Below are 13,208 nucleotides of genomic sequence, written 5' to 3'. Positions count from 1 at the left end.
CAATTTTCCTGCTCCTCGGATGCTGCCTGACCTGCTGTGCTTTTCCAGCACCACTCTAATTTAGACTCTGATTTCCAGTGTCGGCTGTCCTCACTTTTGCCTATCGTTGATTTTCAACTTTGTCCACCCTAGTCCCACACCGACACCTCCACATCATGGATTGGTAATATTAAAGTGTTAAAAGGTCATAAACAAAGACAGAAATTGCTGGAAAAGCTCAGCAGGTCTGGCAGCATCTGTGGAGAGAAAACAGAGTTAACATTCCGGGTTGAGTGGCCTTTCCTCTAACTTACTGATTTACAGCATCTGCTGTTCATTAAAATGTTTCAGGTGAATGCTTTTCTAGAGTGGGAAAAATATAACTGTATAAAAGAATTAGAGCCATTGTTCTTGGATGTTTTAAAAGGAGTGCTCACCATTGGAACTTTACTTAAAAGCCAGAATAAAAAGAACAGCTGATGAAATAGCTATCGGTGGGACCTGAGGAGAATGAGATAATGTCTACAAACTGAAACAGCTCAGATCAGAACAGGAGGAAAGAGAATTGCAGGAATGGAAGGAGAAGAGTAGGGATAAAAACGGAAAGAAGAAAAAGAAAAAATAGGAAAAGGGAAAATGAAAGAGAAAAGGAGTTTAAATTTTGACAACTTGAGTTGGCACGGGAGAACAGCGCTGGTGAGCAAACCTCCTGATGAAGGGTTTATCCCCGAAATGTTGACTCTCCTGCTCCTCAGATGCTGCCTGACCTTCAGTGCTTTTCCAGCACCACACTCTCGACTCCACCACCTAACTCAGATTTAATGACTGAAATATTCGATTTGCCCTTTCATCCCTAAATTTGATAAGGAAGAGGTGGATGCTTTCAACTTGTTTGAAAGGTAAACTCAGCGTTTACAGTGACCAGTCTAACAATGGACAATTCTGTTGCAAAGCTGATGGTTAAGGTTTACAGAGTTCACTCCCTTTGGTCTGAGGAGAGTGAGCCTAGCGACACAATAGTAAAAGATACCATTTTCAGTTCATACAGTTGGTGCCTGAGGCGCACTGGCAAAAAATTCCATTCCCTCAAGAAACCTCGCACGGTGGCTCAGTGGTTAGTGCTGCTGCCTCACAGTGCCAGGGACCCATGTGAGGGTAGCTTGGCCACGCTAAATTGCCCATAATGTCCAGGGATGTGCAGGCTAGCTGGAGCAGCCATGAGGGATGGAGTAGGGAGTGAGTTGGTACAGCATGGTGGTTCAGTGGTTAGCACTGCTGCTTCTTAGCACCAGGGACCCGGGTTCAATTCCAGCCTCGGGCAACTGTCTGTGTGGAGTTTGCACATTCTCCCCGTGTCTGTGTGGGTTTCTCTGGGTGCTCCAGTTTCCTCCCACAATGATGTGCAGGCCAGGTGAATTGGCCATGCTAAATTGCCCATGGTGTTAGGTGCATCAGTCAGAGGGAAATGGGTCTGGGTGGGTTACTCTTCGGAGGGTTGGTGTGGGCAGGTTGGGCCGAAGGGCCTGTTTCCACACTGGGAATCTAATCTAATCAGATCTATGTGTAATACGAGTGTCTCAAACAGCTCCCTTTTGATCACTCCCTTAACATTGAGGCCATCTTGGAAAACCTTTGAGAGATATTTTTACTGGAGGAGTTGAAAATCTCAGTCCCCTTTTAAATCTAGATGAGGAAGAGGGTATTAAACTGCCTGGTGATTCGGTGTTAACACACAGAGCTTCAGGGAAGCTGTAATCTGGGAACAATCATAGACCAGAGAAAGAGAGAGGGGGGGAGAGAGATGAGAAGGTAAATTCACTGGGATAAGCTGAAGAGGCAAAGGCAAGCCAAGTGGAGCATGTTGAACTGTCTTTGGCTGTTAAAAGGGTCCAGTTGGAAGATATCCTACGTGCTTTCAAAATGGGAAAACAGGACAAGAGAAGGAAAATTGTCAATTCCAACATCTGAGAGAGAATCAGGCTGCAAAAGGGAAAGATTAATAACTAGAGAAAACATTTAAACAGAGAAAGATTAGTATTCTCCAACTCACCGGGGGCTCATAGACCTTGCTGGAGGGAAATGATTTTTCACCCAAAATTATATTCCACCATGCTGATAAAAGGGCTCATGCCACTGTTTCTAATTTATCAGCAAGTAATTTTGTTCTAGGACATCTAAGTGAATGTGATCCTCACTTTCTCCTAGTCACTGTAACCTTCACTTCTGATCTCCACTGCTTTTTATTATTTACATAAAGGATTGGATGCGAGCATAAGAGGTACAGTTAGTAAGTTTGCAGATGACACCAAAATTGGAGGTGTAGTGGACAGAGGGTTACCTTACCTCAGATTACAACAGGATCTGGACCAGATGGGCCAATGGGCTGAGAAGTGGCAGATGGAGTTTAATTCCGATAAATGTGAGGTGCTGCATTGGGAGGTCATGTTGCGGCTGTACAGGACATTGGTTAGGCCACTGTTGGAATATTGCGTGCAATTCTGGTCTCCTTCCTATCAGAAGGATGTTGTGAAACTTGAAGGGGTTCAGAAAAGATTTACAAGGATGTTGCCAGGGTTGGAGGATTTGAGCTACAAGGAGAGGTTGAACAGGCTGGGGCTGTTTTCCCTGGAGCGTCGGAGGCTGAGGGGTGACCTTATAGAGGTTTATAAAATCATGAGGGGCTTGGATAGGGTAAATAGACAAAGTCTTTTCCCTGGGGTGGGGGACTCCAGAACTAGAGGGCATAGTCTCTAGGTGAGATGTGAGAGATTTAAAAGAGACCTATAGGGCAACTTTTTCACACAGAAGTTGGTGTGTTATGGAATTAGCTGCCTGAGGAAGTGGTGGAGACTGGTACAATTACAGCATTTAAAAGGCATCTGGATGGGTATATGAATAGGAAGGATTTAGAGGGACATGAGCCAAGTGCTGTCAAGTGGGCCGAGATTAGGTTGGGATATCTGGACAAGTTGGACTGAAGGGTCTGTTTCTGTGCTGTACATCTCTATGACTCTCTCTGCTGTTTCTCCCAATCTTTCTCCCTTTGACATTTTATTGGGGAACAACTTGGCTGGTAGCAAGGTATCTCTCTCAAACTGGAGAGGACACCAGATTGGGACAGCATGGTGGCTCAGTGGTTAGCACTGCTGCCTCACAGCACCAGGGACCCAGGTTCAATTCCAGCCTTGGGCGACTGTCTGTGTGGAGTTTGCACATTCTCCCTGTGTCTGTGTGGGTTTCTCCGGGTGCTCCGGTTTCCTCCCACAGTCCAAAGATGTGCAGGTTAGGGTGGATTGGCCATGCTGAATTGCCCAAAGTGTCCAGGGATGTGTAGGTTGGGTGCATTAGTCAGGGGTAAGTGTAGGATAATTGGGTAGGGGAATGGGTCTGGGTGGGTTACTCTTCGGAGGTTGGTGTAGACTTGTTGGGCCAAAGGGCCTGTTTCCACACTGTAGAGGTTCTACGGAAGGATGGTCTTTGGAGGGTCAGTGTGGACTCAATGGGCTGAATGGCCTTCTTCCACACTGCAGGGATCCTATGACTGGGAAGGCCAGCAGAGAGACCAAGAACCTAAAGAGGACTGGACATCCCACACAGGGAAGTAAAAGACGGCGGGGGGGGGGGAGGATGTAGTGAGTCAGGGTGACTTGAACTAAACAGGGCAGAAGGCAGACCAGTGGTATCAGAAAGGGTCAAGTCAACCCACAGCAATAATCCCTGGAAACAAGATGGCGGAACAGAGGAAGGTATCCTAGGAGTTCTCAGAGAAAGAGAAGGTGAGGCCTCACTTGGTGTTGTATAATAGCAGATGAATATTCCCCCAAGAGCAGTAATGTTCCAGGGAAGGTTGAACAGGTTCGGGAAAGACCCATTCCCGACGCAAAAGGAGGAACATTCCCACAGCAAACCCCACTAGTGGGACCTACCAGGGGCATGCGAATGAGGTGAAGACAGAGTTACCCACTGCCAGTTCAAGGAACAAAACCAAGTCTCATACAGTTGATGACTCAGAGGTTGAGATAAGTCCTGAAGACCAATATTGAATAATTAAAAGCGTCTGAACTGGATTTACCATTTTATCAAGAAAGGTTAAAAGCTAGGGGGAAGTGAGGACTGCAGATGCTGGAGATTAGAGTCGAGAGTGTGGTTCTGGAAAAGCACAGCACGTCAGGCAGCATCCGAGGAGCAGGAAAATCGACATTTCAGGCATAAGTCTGAGCTGTGAACCGAGTCAGGTATTAAGAAACTCTGATCTCCAGTTTTAATATTTATTTACAGGGAAAGTTGCACACATTGGACGCAAAAGGGCTCCCAATAACTATCCAGCTTGGACAGATAATGGAGAGAGTTAGGAAACACAGATGAGCCATGTTTCAGAACCTGCTTGGCAAGGTAGCAGAGAAAAGAAAATGATTTCAAAGTAAGAAGAACTGGAAGACTGCTTTCTTTTTTACAAAAAACACACTTTCCTGTAAGTAAGCTGGCAAGAGATCAATAGTCTATTGTCCAGAGCACAAATCAAGATGTCTCTGGATGGACTAATGAGAGATCTCTGATGTTTAGCAAGAAGGCAGCATGCTATAAAGCCCTTATGTGCGTAATAATCTCGCACATTCCCTTTCCCTTATCGTATAATTTTTCTAATTAGGTTCTCATATTTAGAAACCTGTTGATTAATACAGTTTAGTCTTATTCTCATAGATCAAAAATATCTATAGACTTAAACAGATGCTTAGGAATTGTGCGACAGGTTTAGACAGTGGACTTGGATCGGCTCAGACTTGGAGGGCCGAAGGGCCTGTCCCTGGGCTGTAAATGTTCTTTGTTCTTTATTCTTCTTTGTTTCTACAGCTGGTACCTTTCCCTTACATCACAGCAGATAACGCTAAACCATTATCTGTATTTTATTCATCGTAAGTTCTGTGAGAAAGAACAGCTGCAAGGTAAGACTGCTTTTTATTGGACACCACGGTTTCACATTCCATTAGACCAACTCAAAATACTCGAGTACTGGATAACCTATATATTCTTTACCTTCCTATTGTACCAGAACCACCTCTTCAGAACTTTATCTGTGTTTTTGCGTATGTGCTTGAAGCTGTGCTTTATTATTTAATAAAATTCCTCTTGCATTCAATTAAACCTTGCAATTGGCTTAATTTTGACTGGTTCATTTTAATTAAAGTCTGATTCAGCTCTGTGCTAAAAGAAATTAAAATGTTTTGTTGCAGATGATGGAGGGGGTTACAAAGAACATCAGTAGTCCCTTCTCACCTGGTTCTCACAAACCTTTTAATTATTTTTAACAAGCTTTTGGATATCTCTGAATACACTGCAGGTGTACTTGAGCACAGATCTCCTCCCCAGAGGTAGGGACACACCACAGGACTACGTGGTCCCTCTCACAACCTTCACTGTGTAAATTAGGACATGGGCAGTTGACCTTTGGATGACCCGAACTTTATTAGGGAAGAAATCCCCAATTGTTGGAAACATTCGGATTGTTAAAGTAAATCAGTTGCCTTAATCCCAATGTTCAGTGCTCAAAAGTTCACTTCTTAAGATCATCCTTCCAGGGAATATATGTCTTTAATCTCGCCACACATCACCACGGAGTGCTGAAAGATCAGATGGATTCATAAACCATTTGTCCAGAATCAATTCAACTAACTCTTCAGACAGATCCAAAGATATACAATGAATTTACATTGAGCTGGGATACAGTGCAGTCACAGACCTGCTTTGTAAGAGATCCTACAAGAATCCCTTTATAATTATGTGCGACCACCTGTTGATAGCTACATTTACGTTTATTGGTGTAGACAGTTAAGTGCCTGGCGGTGAATCGTGTAGAGCTGAAAGTACAGTAACTATCCTGAGCTCTGTCAACTTGAAAATGCTACGAAGTGTGGGAACACTTGCGGCTTTGAGAATTTGTCGAGATCGATAGGAGCGTTTTACGGAAATGAGGAGATATTTCTTCAGCCAGAGAGTGGTGGGCCTGTGGAATTCATTGCCACGGAGCGCAGTGGAGGCCGGGACGTTAAATATCTTTAAGGCAGAGATTGATAAACTCTTAATCTCGCAAGGAATTAAGGGCTACAGGGAGAGTGTGGGTAAGTGTGGCATTGAAATCAGCCAAGATTGAATGGCAGAGGGGACTTGATGGGCCAAATGGCCTTACTTCCACTTCTATGTTTTATGGTCTTAAAATGTTGAAGGGATGGGGAGAAACTCTTTCTACTGATGTAAGAATCTAGTCAGAGGGATTTTAAAATCATAATTTTTGATTGGAGTGAAGCGATTTAGGAGTGAAATTGGAGAGCATTCATTCACACAATGGTTTGTAGAGGAATCAAATTGGGAAATTCCCTCTCGAAACACGATGTCAATTGAAAGTTTCAAGATGCATCACTATATGCTTGTTGCATGAAGGTTACTGGGAATCTGATGGTGGTACAGATCAGCTATGGTTGAACAACGCTGCAGTCATAGAATTGTTCCAGTGTGGAATCAGGCCATTCAGCCCATCAAAGTCGACACTGACCCTCCAAAGGGCATCCCAACCAGATCCGTCCCTACCCCCATAATCCCATGGGCAACCCATACATTCCTGGACATCATGGGCAATATAGTATGGTCAAATCACCGAATCACATCTTGGGGAGAAACCAGAGCACCTGGAGGAAACCCACGTAGACACAGGGAGAACATACAACACAGTCACCTGAGGGTGGAGTTGAACGTGGGCCCCAGGCGCTGTGAGGCAGCAGTCTCGAGGACCCCGCTGCTACTTTCAGCCACCCTTGCAGCATAGTGGTAGCATCCCTACCTCTGAACCAGGAGGCATTTCAGGTCCCATCTACTGCACCCAAGAGTGTTTGCAAATAACATCTACTGAACAGGTCGATTAGAAAATATCCAGCCACCTCAGTGACTGAGGATATGTACAGTACCACCCATGTGATTTAGAGGGCTTACAACTGTAAGACCAGTAAATGTCCAGAGTCAAAAAACTTGCAGCTTTAAGATTTCTTCAGCAGTGAGTCATTTTATTTGCTCATCGGTCAACATCACCAGTGCAAACACAGATCAAGTCGTAATTCCCCAAGGTAACTGATTCAGATGTGCAAAGAAATCAAAGACACACATTCCCTTTTAATTCAGTTCCTGTGCTATTTTTAATGCAAATAGTGTTTTGCTGTTGCGTTGTGATGCCAGCACTAGAACGTGTGACTCTATAAAATTGTACAAATCGCTAGAAATCATGGTTCATGGGCTGGGGGGTGGGGTGGGTGGGGAGGAAGGGAAAGTAGGAGAGGAGAGAGGAATTAATGGGCATTTCCAAATGGGAAAGCGGTTTCTGATGCTTGTTTTCGTTGAGAGTTGGTCACAAACATTGCTGCTTTTTTGCTACTCCAATCAAACGACACGGTCCACTGAAACGGAATGGAAGCAAAACCAAACCAAGGTACACCACAATCAACACCCGGCCAATGGGACAGTCACAATAACCACAGGTAACAATGTTTAAACAAAGACAGTCGCACCCATGTAAGGAGGCAAAATTCAGCAACAAAAAAAAAGGCTAACATTTTTAGACGTATTTGTGCAGTACAGCTCCTGATGTGAAGACTTTGTAAAGCAAGATTTTGGGATGTTTTTGCAGGTGCCGTTATGAAGGAGGCTTTCCTCTTGCTGATGTGAGTGATGTGCATGTTTTAAAGTGATTTCCTTAACAGGCAATAGGTACACAGCTCAGTTCCCCATTTTGTGGGAAACTGGCAGGGCTGCCTACATACAGCCACAGCGGAAGAAAATGATTTGGAACCGGCCTGGATGCTGAGAACTGAACACCCTTAGAACTGAGAGAGGTGTGTTTTGGGCTGGAATTGTTAAGGGATGTAGGACTAGAGAGCTGACCTACAGCAGCCCCCAGTCCAAATCCACTACTGTCAGCCCTTTCCTAATGGACATTACAGAGTACAAGACTCAGCGTGCGACAGTATTATAAACAGACAGAATATAAATCATAAAAAAAATAAAAGGGCCTTGGTCACCCAAATATAAAAATGGTGGAGTGAAGATTGTAGAACTGCTTTGCTTCTGCTCCAATCAAGGGAAGGTGGAAACAAGGGTGTGTTTTCCAATCCAATCAAACAGCTCAGTCCAAATAACTAGAATGGAAACAAGGATCGACCAGGATTAGAAACCAGCCTGATTTCTAAACGCCGAGGAGTTAACATGGAAGAGACCCACCTAGTCCAACCTGCAGGGAGTACAGCCGCTGCCCTCATTACAACAGGAACAGAAAAGATCCCAGATCTGCTGATCCATGCAGGAGCTACTGAATGACATCACCCACTGAATGAAGGACAAAGCAAGCGATTGGGGTCAGGTTAATAGCACAATGGACAGACAGGAAGAAAGCCCATAATCAAGACCAATTCCAGAAGGTGCGGGCTTCACCTCAAGACTGTGTTTTTTTCTTTTTTTGAAAAAAAAAAGGGACATATTGAAACCTGAACCTTCACAGAGCTACTCCTGTCTCACACACCAGGGAAGAGTCTACATAAAGAGAGCTGTGCTTATTCTAACATAGAGAGAGTCTACAGAGAGATAGCTGTGCTTATTCTAACAATAGGGAAACACTGCGTGACTGAAGAAAAAGTAGGAACTTTTGCAATAAAAATTCTACAATTACAAAATAAAAAACTTTGGCTGCCATTCAATCTTTAATAATTGGGTGGAATGAGTTGACACTTGCTCAAATGGACAGGATAACATGGAATGTTCAATCGCAAGCAGTCAGTTGGCAATGGTTGCTGGGAGTTATGTTCCTTAGAGTTCTCTTTATAAATTGTGGAGTTCTTGTAGAGTTTGATCGAGGACCTGGTGCATCCCCATGTTCTCTTCTTTTGCACGAGTAACTTGTTCTACAAAGCGAGAGAAATACGTCAGTTTCAGGTGAGAACGATGTGAAATTTGCTCATCAATAACTATTGTAATGTGGGGGGGGGAGAAGCAAATGGGAACAGAACAGCAGTACATCCACGACCTCCGACCCTCACATTTTACAAACTTATGTCCTTGCAATCTTACCTCCAGCTGGGATGGTGATGGGAAACTAACCCAAATTAGGACAGATGCTAATCGAAACAATTGAAATCTTAATTTAGAAGAGAAAATGTTTGGCTTATTCAAATCATCCCAGATTTACAGAAATATCCTTCATTTGTGACATGGCTTCATCAGACCATAGTCATTATCATAAAGATACACTCAATAGTAAATGTGGCATTAACATGAAATCCATCTTCAGTGTTGTTGTTTAACTGGGTGAAGCTGATGAAGGGATTTAAAGTTCCAACATTATTTGCACAGTGTCAGGGAATGCTTGCACTGCATTACAACAGTTGGGTATCAAACTGATCATTTCTTTTCCAAACAGACAAGATCAAATTCAGAACTGCTCACCATTTACTGCCATCAGCCCAAAAACACACATTCCAAAATAATTTGGAAACTGAATCTCTGCACCGAGTGTAGGAGTTGGGAGGTCAGGTTGCGGCTGTACCGGATGTTGGTTAGGCCACTGTTGGAATATTGCCTGCAGTTCAGGTCTCCCTCCTATCGGAAGGATGTTGTGAAACTTGAAAGGATTCAGAAAGGATTTACAAGGATGTTGCCAGGGTTGGAGGATTTGAACTATAGGGAGAGGCTGAACAGGCTCTGGCTGTTTTCCCTGGAGCGTCGGAGGCTGAGGGGTGACCTTATAGAGGTTTATAAAATCATAAAGGGTATGGATAGGGTAAAGAGGCAAGGTTCCCCCCCCCCCCCCGAGGGTGGGGGAGTCCAGAACTAGACGACATAGGTTTAGGGTGAGAGGGCAAAGATATAAAACAGACCGAAGAGGCAACATTTTCACACAGAGGATGGTACGTGTATGGAATGAGCTGCCAGAGGAAGTGGTGGAGGCTGGTACAATTACAACATTTAAAGGGCATCTGGATATATCAAATAAACCTGTTGGACTATAACCTGGTATCATTTGAATTTTGACCATGTCCACCTCAGTCCAACACTGGCACCTCCACATCAGTGAAGGTCACTAGGGAGTAGAGATCAGGCACCGAACGCCAACTCTCACTCATTCCCAAGACAGACTATTGCACATGTAAATCCATACCCAGTCCCATCCTTTTAGCACTAGCCACATGATACTAACCACTACCCAATACCCATCTAAATAAAGCACAACAGTCACCAGTAGACAGAGTGACACAGCCAAATACAGTCTATTTAAGATAGTTAATGACTATTAGCCAACAGTGCAAGCACTATCAGACTGAAATTAGGTTCACCTACTCTCCACTAACACGGGGAGGGTTTCCTACTTTGGCTTGGATTTCAGCTCAGCTCACAACAGATTGGTCCCTACCTAACACATCCTCCTGTACAGTCTCCGAAATACATGGTATGATAAGTGACACAATAGAGTTACAAGCTGTAGTTTGTGACCTCTGAGAACAAAGTGAAATCAATACCTGTATCATAAAGAGCAACATGGCAGGTCACCCAACCTGTCTCCAGGAGAAACAGGTTGCTTCTGAGAGACTGACCACTTACCAAAAACCAACCTTACAGAGGCTTGATCCAGAGAGAGCTGACAGAGCTCACTCACACCAGCACAGTTGGTTGACCAGGAAGAGAGAGACAGAGGAAGGTTGAAAAGAGAGAGAGGAACACGGAGAGTTGAAGGACAGGAGGAGTTCGAGAACGATGGCACAGCAAGCTTCAGCAGTTCGAGAAAGTGCAGGACGTTACGTATTTATCATCTGATCTGAAAACGCATTCTTTATGAATATCTTCACACAAAGTTTATCTGGGAGCAAAAGGAAAAGGAATGTGAAAGCAGACTTCACAGATAACACCGTCTCAGTTCTCCGTGTCAAACTAAAGTCTACAAGCTGATTAAAATCTCCTCTCCCCTAGAAAGCCTCAGGGTGGATATTCTGCTAATCTGATCTGGGTCAGTACACAGGTCAGTGACATGCTCTGTTAGTAACAAGACATTGGATGAATGGGTTTCCAATAGATAGCAGCAGCCAAGAATTCTCACCACCTCTTTAATGTTAATGGTTTCACCTATTCCGGAGTCAGTCGGCTGTGTGCTCAAGTTTCAGTCTAGAGAGACCTGAGCACACAGTACAGGCTGTCGCTTCAGTGCAGCACTGAAAGGGTGCTGCATGACTGCAGGGTGGGGATTTCAGACGAGATGTTAAATAGAGACTGTGTCCTCTGTTGGGGAAGCGAAACATCCCTTATCACTATTTTCAGGATGATCAGTCCCCCCAATATTTACCCCAAAGCCAATATCACTGAAGCAGCTTCCCCCAGCTAGTACCACATTGCCGTTTGCGGGATCTCCCTGCGTACATATTAGCCGAAATGCTTCCTGAATGGGAGTGGCCACTGATTGGCTGTGAAAGTTTTTGGGAGGCCCCAAAGACTTGGAAGGTGTTGAGTTTTCTCAAACCACTGACCATGTGCTGCTGGGTCTCTGGCAGATCCAGTCCCAGACAAACCCACTGCTGACAGAAAGGTAGAAACCATTATTCGTTGGTCACACCTGGGAGTTCAGCACTCCCAGACCACAGGGATCCCAGTACGGTGACCCACACACTCTCAGCCTTAAAGGTCAGTCTCCTGCACAGGTTACTATCTCAAAATGGATGGGTGGCACGGTTGGCTCAGTGGTTGGTACTGCTGCCTCACAGTGCCAGGGACCCAGGTTCGATTCCAGCCTTGGGCGACTGACTGTGTGGAGTTTGCACGTTCTCCCCGTGTCTGTGTGGGTTTCCTCCGGGTGCTCCGGTTTCCTCCCACAGTCCAAAGATGTGCAGGTCAGGTGAACTGGCCGTGCTGAATTATCCATAGTGTTCAGGGATGTGTGATTAGGTGCATTAGTTAGAGGAAATGTAGATTAGATTAGATTCCCTACAGTGTGGAAACAGGCTCTTTGGCCCAATAAATCCACACCGACCCTCCGAAGAGCAACCCACCCAGACCCATTCCCTCACATTTACCCCTGACTAATGCACCTAACACTATGGGCAATTTAGCATGGCCAGTTCACCTGACCTACACATCTTTGGACTGTGGGAGGAAACCCACGCAGACACGGGGAGAATGTGCAAACTCCACACAGACAGTTGCCTGAGGTGGGAATTGAACCCAGGTCCCTGGCGCAGTGAGGCAGCAGTGTTAACCACTAAGCCACTGTGCTGCCCATGTAGGGTAATATGTCTGGGTGGGTTACTCTTCGGAGGGCCAGTATGGACTTGTTGGGCCAAATGGCCTGTTTCCACACTGTAGGGATTCTATTCTAGTAAATGAATTTTCCTATGGTAATGACAAAGCATTTTAGCAAGGTTGGGCTACTTTCTTACTGATTAATGGCGGAGTCATGGGATGGGCCTGTCTGGAGGGTTCCTTCAGCAGTTTGCGCTCACAATTCCCTCCATTTTCCAACAAAAGATCAATCACCACCCATTGGTTTCTTTCTCTGGCTCAGGTTAACTCAGGGAGAGTGTTGTACTCCCTGGTTGGTGATGTTTTAAAGTGATTCCTGAAGAAGGGCTCATGCCCGAAACGTCGATTCTCCTGTTCCTTGGATGCTGCCTGACCTGCTGCGCTTTTCCAGCAACACATTTTCAGCGATGTTTTTAAAAGAAGAGGCTCAGGTCCCCACAGGCTGTCCTTGAGCACAGTTTGGGCTGGCCTCCTTACTGGATAACGCCAACGTCATTCACACTTCTCACTGGGCAGGTAGTCTAAGACCATAACACATGGGAGCAGAAATTAGGCCATTCAGCCCATAGAGTCTGCTTTGCCATTCAATCTTGGCTAACAAGTTTCTCAACCCCATTCTCCCACCTTCTCCCTATAACCCTCAATCCTCGAGAACCTATCTATCTCAGTCTTAAATATACTCGGTGACCTGGCCTCCACGCCCTTCTGTGGTAACGAATTCCACAGATTCACCACTCTCTGGGTGAAGACGTTTTCCTTACCTAGGTTCTAAAAGGTGTTCCTTTTACTCTGAATGTCACTGGAATATTATTCTAGAACCCCGGGCTACACTCCAGGCTCAAATGCCATCATGGTATAAAGCGAGATTTGAGCTTAATAAAAATCTGCAATGAAAATCTAAAGGCGACCATTGT

The 13,208-nt window shown here is 44.9% G+C and overlaps 1 long non-coding RNA gene across 1 annotated transcript; it reads right to left on the bottom strand.

Moving 5' to 3' along the window:
* Positions 1-7,010: 7,010 nt before the first annotated feature.
* On the bottom strand, positions 7,011-11,762 carry LOC122565151. Its single transcript, XR_006316100.1, has 2 exons — positions 10,609-11,762; positions 7,011-8,915 (listed from the first exon to the last, which is right to left on the bottom strand). It is a non-coding gene; the product is annotated as an uncharacterized LOC122565151 (long non-coding RNA).
* Between the last annotated feature and the right edge of the window lie 1,446 nt (positions 11,763-13,208).

The sequence above is a fragment of the Chiloscyllium plagiosum genome, chromosome 31 (assembly GCF_004010195.1).
Source record: "Chiloscyllium plagiosum isolate BGI_BamShark_2017 chromosome 31, ASM401019v2, whole genome shotgun sequence".
Classification (NCBI taxonomy): Eukaryota; Metazoa; Chordata; class Chondrichthyes; order Orectolobiformes; family Hemiscylliidae; genus Chiloscyllium; species Chiloscyllium plagiosum.
Note: the sequence above shows the minus strand (reverse complement) of the source record. Positions and strands in the feature narration are given on the sequence as shown.